Raw genomic sequence first — 8,886 nt, 5'->3', positions numbered from 1 at the left:
GGAGGGGAGGGGAGGGGAGCAAAAGGATTATAAATGAAGTGAACTGGGCAGCAGCCCCGTCCCCAAAATATAAAACAGCATGTCCACTTGAAGCCTTACAATCAAGCCTAACAATGGAAGCAAACTAGAGGGGACCTGCCACAGCCCTGGAATACCTGTACCACCAGAAGCTAGAGGAAGCAAGGCCATATTCTCCAGACCCTCAAGAGAAACAACACTAACACTTAGATTCCAGGCTTTGGCTCTCCAAGCATGTTGTAATTTTCTGTGTTTCAAGCCGTGGTGTTTTATTACAGCAGTCTTAAGAATTGAAAATAGGCTGTAGTTTCACTTGAAACTGAACCTTGAATAACAAGTAGTCAGCCAAGGGGAGATTCGATCTGATAGAATTCTCAAACAAAGAAGGGAATGTCTAAAGGTCCTGAGGCAGAGATAGCTTGATACGCTCACAGAACCAGAATAGAAGCAGGATGCCTAGAGAACCAAATAGAAGACAAAGAAAACTTTAGAGGAGGAAGATTGTGCAGGGTTAGTGGGCCACAGTAAGGAATTCAGCATTTAAGGTGTGATGGAATGCTTTAAAGTTTTCTACATTCAGAGTAAAATCTTATCTCCTGATTATGCACTGAAACACCAAGGAAGATTTGTGCCGAACCTACTCCTATCCTTTTCACTAACATTGTTCTACCTTCAAGGCTGTTCCCCTCTTCAGGGTCTGTGTCTTCTGAGTCCTTTTTCCTGGAATGATTCACATACCTCTGAGTGGCCTGGCTCTTTCAAAACAGTCTTGGATGTCAGCTCACGTATCCCTTTTTTGTGTACCTGACATTAACATTCTAGTTTTTATCGTGAGCATGCAATCTTTATGCAGAGTAAAAGGTTTCATTGTGACATGTATGCATTTGAGTTGATAATATCCCCCACCTCGTCCCTTCCTTTCTCCACTCTGCCCCTCAATGAGTCTTGTTCATCTTCAGAATTGCTAGAGGTCAGAACAAAAAAGTAAAGGCTAGAAGAGATGGCTCAGTGCTTAAGAGTGCCTACTTCTCTTCCAAAGGACCTGACATCCGTTCTCAGTACTCATGTTGTGTGACTGAGAACCAATTCTAAAGGACCAGATGCTTTCTTATAGATTATGCAGGCATGTACATGGTTCCAAACAAAAAGGACACATAAAAACATAATTGAATTAATAAACAAACAAATAAATAAATAAATAAATAGATAGATAGATAGATAGATAAATAAATAGGTGGCATGAGGGAGATGAGAACTGATGGCAATTTTAGCAGTTACATTTGGGGAGTGTTATTGTGATGTGTATGTGCTACATGCCCTGTGTGCACACACGTAGAGAAGCCAAAGGTCTTCCTTATTCTCTCTGTGTCTTATTGCCTTGGGACAGAGACTCTCACATTTTTTGGTTAGAGTGGCATACTAGGTAGATCCACAGCACCTATTGCTAGTGTTACAGAGACACGAGTACTTGGAGATTCGATCCCTGGGACACACTGAACCATTCCTCTACCTACCCCCTAGAAGTTATATCTTATTAAATTATTGCTTTAATAACTAATTTGCTGTGTCCCAACAATGTAAGATAAGAAATTATTCACTCATCACATTATTTGTGATCCTTCAGGAGACAAACAGGCAAAAGCTGTTGTCATCTTGGAGACTGTAGTGTAATGAAGCTCAGTTGTGGAGTGATTAAGAAGGTAATGAAGGGTGCTCGCTTCGCCAGCACATATACTAAAATTGGAACGATACAGAGAAGATTAGCATGGCCCCTGCACAAGGATGACACACAAATTGGTGAAGCGTTCCATTAAAAAAGAAGAAGAAAGTAATGAAGGTGCTTTGAAAGGAAGGTAGGTCAATAAAACTCAGAATTAGAATCACTTTTTCCAAAATGGAGGATGTAGATCAGCAGTAAAGTGCTTGCCTGGAATGTCCAAGGCTCTGGGTTCAATCTGCAGCACTGCAGAAAATAGACTTGGTGGCACATGCCTTAATACCTCAGGAGGTAGAGCCGGGAGGATCAGAAGTTCAAGGTTATCCTTAGCTACATAGTGAGTTTGGGGACAGCCTCGGATACATGAAACTCTGTCTAAGAAAGAAGCCTTGGGGCTGGAGAGATGACTCAGCAGTTAAAAGTACTTTCTGCACTTTCAGAGGACCTGGAGGCAGTTCCATAATTCCACTTCTAGAGGATCTGGTGCTTAGTTCCCTCTCCTGGCCCATGCTGGTACAATCCTGTATGTGGTGCAAAACATTCATACACATAAAATAAAAACTTTATATGCTTCACCCCACCCAAGGAAATAAACATCCTAATGAAACTCCTTATTGTATATAATTAATATATGCTGACAAAAGTAAATAAAATTTTAAAGAAAAGAAAATAAACCACTTCTTCCACAAAGTAGTCTGAGTTTTCCCTAATCTTGGATTATGTCACAGCACCTCATGTGTGTCCTATTGGAACACACCCTGTACTGTATTCATTAATTTGTCTTTTTCCTGTCTCTTCAATACATCATACCAAAGTCCGTTGTATGATGCATAGCTCAGAATATGTACTCTGTACATTTATTAAATAAATTTATTTATTATACTCACCTCTCCATATTCATGGAGTATTGATTCTAGGGCTTCTTACAAATACTAAAAAGGCTTAATTCTAAAGTCCCTTATATAAAATGGTATAGTATTATATATAAATGTAGTATATTCCTCCACAGACTTTAAATCATCACTATATTAATTACAATACCTAGCGCATTATAAAAAAACTATGTAAAAATTGTTGAACTATATTGTATAGAAAATTATCACAATCTATATGGGTTTGGTATATATGCTATTGTTTTCCAATAGTATGACCCTAAGTTTTCTGAAATGTGTGAATTTGGAATGTACAAATAAGTTAAAAATGGGCGGTGGTATCCCAGCACTTTGGAGGTAGAGCCTGGCAGTTCTCTAAGTTCTAAGATGCAACATAGCCGGGCAGTGGTGGCACACACCCTTAATCCCAGCACTTGGGATGCAGAGGCAGGGGGATTTCTGAGTTCGAGGCTAGCCTGGTCTACAGAGTGAGTTCCAGGACAGCCAGGGCTACACAGAGAAACCCTGTCTCAAATAAAATAAAATAAAATAAAATAAAATAAAATAAAATAAAAAGGATGATGGACGATATTTTTGATAGTCATCATATTTATTATTGAGTAAATTTACTAATTATATAAACCAGGTCCATTATCAGGCTAGCATTTATCAACTATCCTGTGGAAATTCCTTTGTTTTAATGTGCTGAAACTTTAATCAAGTCTTGTATTGATGCAAACTTTTCCTTTCTAGATTGACATAAGATTTCCTATTTAAACCATAAAAACATTTGTGCAAATACTGGAAAATCACACTGCCTCACTATGACAGTTTACCCTGATTAAACATTGCAGTGTCATAAAAGTAAAAAAGTTTGAGATTATAAATATACTATCAGAAATATTAATAAAGAACCAAATATCCATTCAGACTGCTATCACACTTTATCAGCAGGCAGAAGCATGACACATCTTTAGATAATTGTCACCACAATCATATTGCAGAAATACAGCTGAGAAAATATACTAGAAATGAAACTTTTTACCCATTTCATTTATTATTATTGTAAGAGGGCAGTGTCCCTCTGTGTGTGTGTGTGTGTGTGTGTGTGTGTGTGTGTGTGTGTGTGTGTGTGTGTGAATCAGTTCTCTCCCTCCACCGTGGGTTCCAGGGAACAAATTCAGATCGTTTGGCTGTATCAAAAGCACTTTCACTCAATGACCCATCTTACCAGCCTGGAATTAAAGTTTTAATAGATTCAGAATTTACATTATCTAAAAACAGACAACCAAATTAAATGTGAAATAAATAAAAATGTCACATGCAGCCAAATACCAGTATCTAGAAAGCAATGACTGGTGCTGTCACTTTAAAAACTATCTTTCCACATCTCTAGAACATCTAGTATAGAATTTCTCAGATTACCCTATGAAAGTTTAAAAATGACATATGACTGGTACCAAATCTTCAAGTTCATTGCAAATTAATGCATATAGATGTCTATGAGTTGTCTAGCACCGAGTCGTGAGTTATTAGTCAGAAGGAGGGTAGGCGAACACGTTAGGCTGACTCTAGTAGATTTCCTGCCCTGAAAGGAATCGGTTCAATTAGGCAGCATAGTGACTGTGGTTCTCCCTCTTCTAGGCAAACCTTTCTAAGGAGAACCTAGTTCCCTTGTGACTGACCATCACTTCTCACATTGAACAATCAGCAGAGGAACTGGTTGGTAGCTCTCCTTTAGGGTAACAGGGCAATTTCACAAAAACCCCCAAGAAAAGCCCCAGCATCTAATTTGCAAAAACTGATTAGAATAAAAGATCCTGGAGACTCTGTGGCCCAAAATTTCACAAAGAAAACACTCCTCACCCCAAATTCCACCTTGTTTCACCTGACAGGGGGCTACTATCCAAAGTATATAAAGAACTCAAGAAGTTAGACTCCAACAAACCAGATAACCCAATTTAAAAATGGGATACAGAGCTAAACAGAGAATTCTTGACAGAGGAATATTGAACGGCTGAGAAGCACCTAAAGAAATGTTCAACATCCTTAGTCATCAGGGAAATGCAAATCAAAACAACCCTGAGATTTCATTTCACACCAGAATGGCTAGGATAAAAAACTCAGGTGACAGCAGATGCTGGAGAGGTTGTGGAGAAAGAGGAACACTCCTTCATTGCTGGTGGGATTGCAAGCTGGTACAATCACTATGGAAATCAGTTTGGTGGTTCCTCTGGAAATTGGACATAGTTCTACAGGAGGACCCAGCTATACCACTCCTGGGCACATACCCAGAAGATGCTCCAACATGTAATAAGGACACATGCTACACCATGTTCATAGCAGCCTTATTTATAATAGCCAGAAACTGGAAACAACCCAGATGTCCCTCAACAGAGGAATGGATACTGAAATTGTGATACATCTACACAATGGAGTACTACTCAGCTATTAAAAACAAGGACATGAATTTTGCAGGGAAATGGATGAAAGTAGAAAATATCATCCTCAATGTGGTAACCCAGTCACAAAAGAACACACATGGTATGCACTCACTGGTAAATGGATATTAGCCAAAAAGTACAGAAAGCCCAAAATACATCCCACAGACCCAGAGAAGTTAAACAAGAAGGAAGGCCCAAGTGAGGGCACTTAAATCTTACTTAGAAGAGGGAACAAAACAGTCATGGGAGGCAGAGGGAGAGAGGCCTAGGTCGGAGGACAGGGAGGAGAATAGGGAGAGAAAATCAGGTATGGGGAGAGAAAGGAGAGAGAGCCAGAGGGCCGGGAGAATGAATAGAAATCTGTAACTGCTGGGAGTTGAGTGAGGGTAGGGGAAATCTCTAGAAAGGCCCAGAGACCTGGGATGGTAGAGGCTCCCAGGAGTCAATGCAGGTGTCCTTAGTGGAAATGCTCAACAATAGGGATATGGAACCTGAAGATACCACCTCTAGAAACCAGACAAGACCCCCAGTGGAGGAATGGGGACACCAAACCACGTACAAAATTTTCAGCCCCAAATTACTCCTGTCTAAAAGAAAGGCAAGGAATAACTGACTAGTGAGTGACAGGCCCATCCCCATGGGCAGGCATCAAACCCTGACACTATTACTGATGCCATGTTGTTCTTGTAGACAGGAGCCTAGCTAGCATGGCTGTCCTCTGAGAGGCTCTACCAAGCTGACTGAGACAGGTGCAGACACAGCCAAGCCTTGGATGGAGGTCAGGGACCCCTATGGAAAAGTTAGGGGGGGAATTGAAGAACCTGAAGGGGATAGGAACTCCTCAGGAAGACCAACAGTGCTAACTAATCTGGACCCTTGGGAGCTCCTAGAGACTGAGACACCAACCAAAGAGCATGCATGGTTTGGTCCATAACAGAGGGCTGTCTTGTCTGGCCTCAGTGGGAGAGGATGCACCTAATCCTTGAGAGGCTTGAAGTCCCAGTGTGAGGAAAAACCTGGGGCAGCATGCTCTCAGGAGTGAAGGGGAAGGGAGATGGTGGAAGAACTCTATGAGGAGGCCCAGGATGGAGAAACAGCATTTGTTATGTAAATAAATACAAGAAATTAAAAAAAAAAAAAAAGTCAGTGCTGCAGTATGCTGTTTGGCCACATGAGGGCGTACTAAAACTTTTTTCTTTTCTTTTTTCTTTTTTGTTGTTGTTGTTGGATATTTCTTTGTTTACATTTCAGATGTTATTCCCTTTCCAGATTCTGATCTCTTCTCTCCCTGCTTCTATGAGAGTGCTCCCCTACCCACTCCTGCCTCCCCGTCTTCCCACCCTGGCATTCCTGAGAGGGCATCGAACCCACTCAGGCCCAAGGGCCTCTCCACCCACTGATGTCCAACAAGGCCATCCTTTGCTACATATGCAGCTGGAGCCATGGGTCTCTCCATGTGTACTCTTTGGTTGGTGGTCCAGTCCCTGGGAGCTCCTGGGGATCTGGCCTGTTGACACTGTTGCTCCCTCCATAGGGCTGCAAACCCCCTCAGCTCCTTTAGTCCCTTCTCTTCTATCAGGGACCCCCGAGCTCAGTCCAATGGATGGCTGTGAGCATCCACCTCTGTATTAGTCCGGTACTGTCAGAGCCTCTCAGGAGACAGCTGTATCAGGCTCCTGTCAGCAAGCACTTCTTGGCATCAGCAATAGTGTCTGGGTTTGGTTTCTGCAGATGGGATGGATCCCCAGGTGGGGCAGTCTCTGGATGGCTTTCCTTCAGTCTCTGCTCTCTGCTCCACACTTGTCTCCATATTGGCTGTTGTAATTTTTTTTTTTTAACTCACAAATTTCCAGCATCTTAGGGGGAAAATGTGTGGGATATCTGAGATATCTATCCTCAGGTTTCTCCTAAGCTTCCTTGCTGGACAAAAATAGAAGGAATTAGCAAAGCTAAAATGGCTTAAAAATCCAACTTCAGCGTGGGCTGCAAGCATTGCCAGTCCCTTTTGCCCTATCAGTGAACTGCTTCCAAATATACCATATCTCCTTTTTTTGTTTTGTTTTGCTTTTTGTTTTGTTTTGTTTTGTTTTGTTGTTGTTGTTGTTGTTTTAAGACAGGGTTTCTCTGTGTAGCCCTGGCTGTCCTAGAACTCACTCTGTAGACCAGGCTGGCCTCGAACTCAGAAATCCGCCTGCCTCTGCCTCCCAAGTGCTGGGATTAAAGGTGTGCGCCACCACTGCCCGGCCTCTCTTGTTCTTCTTGACCTCTGTCCCTTTCCTCCACCACTTTGGCCCCGAAAAACTTGGATTCCCACTCATTAGTAAGGCTGATGTGGGTGCTAATCATGGAAGCAGAATATGACAGTGCAATGAGGCTGGAGAGATGGCTCAGTGGTTAAGAGTACTTGCTGCTTTTGCAGAGGACCAGTATTCAATTCCCAACACCCAAATGGTAGCTCACAAATGTCTGCAACTGCAGTCCCAGAACACCTGATGCACTATTCTGGCTTCCTGGAGCACCAGGTACACAAGTGGTGCCTAGGGAAAACACAAACTATTTGTATGATAATAAAAATAATTTTTTCAAGAACATGGAGATGTAAGAAACTGATTGTGGTGATAATCTCATGCCAGCAGAATTGTCACCTCTCTCATAGAAAATTTGAATACTAATAGGAACTTCTGCCTTACCAAACTGGTGAAGGAGGGTATAGGAGCCTTCATCACTCCCCTGAAATCACACAAAGAGCCAAAGGGGAGTTTGGTCTCCCCCCAACCCTGGAAGGTAAGGAAGCAGAGAGAATAGGAATTGGTAAGAATTTCCATTTAAGTACTAAACAGTAAAGTTTATAAAGGTGCCAGCTGAAAGGTAGAGAAGCAGACAAAATGAAAAAGCTCATACACCTTAGGGGGTTTGGTAAGTGATCAGAGTTATCCCACCCTAAGAAAATGTTCAGTGAATCATGGATGTGTGAACACATCTATAAGCCCAGTACTTGGCTGATCCAAATTTAAGGACCACCTGGGCTACACAGTGAACTCAAGGCCTGTCTGGAATGTACAGTGAAACCCCGTCTCAAAATAAAGCAAGACGTTAACCCAATCGTAAAGCAAGTTGCTTATTCTTTTGTAGCTGCCTCTGTACTCCATCTCCCCAAAGCATTCTCTTCTGTGTTTTAAAGCAGAAAGGAAACATGGGTTAGGGCTCTTGGGACAATTGGTACTACCAGAAGATCAAAATCTATGTCTTACTTAGGGTTTTACTGCTGTGAGCAGATATGATCAGGGCAACTCCTATAAAGGACAACATGTAATTGAGGCTGGTTTACAGGTTCAGAGGTCTGATCCATTAGCACGGCAGCATCCAGGCAGACACAGTGCTGGAGAAGGAGCTGAGAGTTCCACATCTTCATCTGAAGGTAGCCAGAAGGAGATGGTCTTTGGCAAGCAGCCAGGAGGAGGCTCTCTTCCTCACTGGGGGGAGCCTGAGCACTAGGAGACCTCAAAGCCTGCCCACACAGTGACACACCTCCTCTACTAAGGCCACACTTCTTCCAACAAGGCCACCCCTCCGAACAGTACCAATTCCTATAGGCCAAACATATTGAAACCACCAAAATATACCAAAAAAAAAATTTAATCTCTCAGAATAATAGAATTAAAACATCTGGTGCCCACCATTTATTTTAAGAGAATCGACTAGTGATGTAATTACAAAATAACTAATTTGTTTTCTGCCTGCAACTGAGGGTAGAGGTAACATGTTCTGAGCCACACCACCTGTAAGGAAAGGAATGGGTGTCTCATCAAGGAGCCTATAAACCAGCTCTCGTCTG

The 8,886-nt window shown here is 42.1% G+C and overlaps 1 non-coding gene across 1 annotated transcript; it reads left to right on the top strand.

Moving 5' to 3' along the window:
• The first annotated feature begins 1,728 nt into the window (after nucleotides 1-1,728).
• LOC116095776 lies at nucleotides 1,729-1,835 on the top strand. Its single transcript, XR_004120724.1, has one exon. It is a non-coding gene; the product is annotated as a U6 spliceosomal RNA (small nuclear RNA).
• The last annotated feature ends 7,051 nt before the right edge of the window (nucleotides 1,836-8,886 follow it).

Source organism: Mastomys coucha, chromosome X, assembly GCF_008632895.1.
Source record: "Mastomys coucha isolate ucsf_1 chromosome X, UCSF_Mcou_1, whole genome shotgun sequence".
NCBI lineage: Eukaryota > Metazoa > Chordata > Mammalia > Rodentia > Muridae > Mastomys > Mastomys coucha.
Note: the sequence above shows the minus strand (reverse complement) of the source record. Positions and strands in the feature narration are given on the sequence as shown.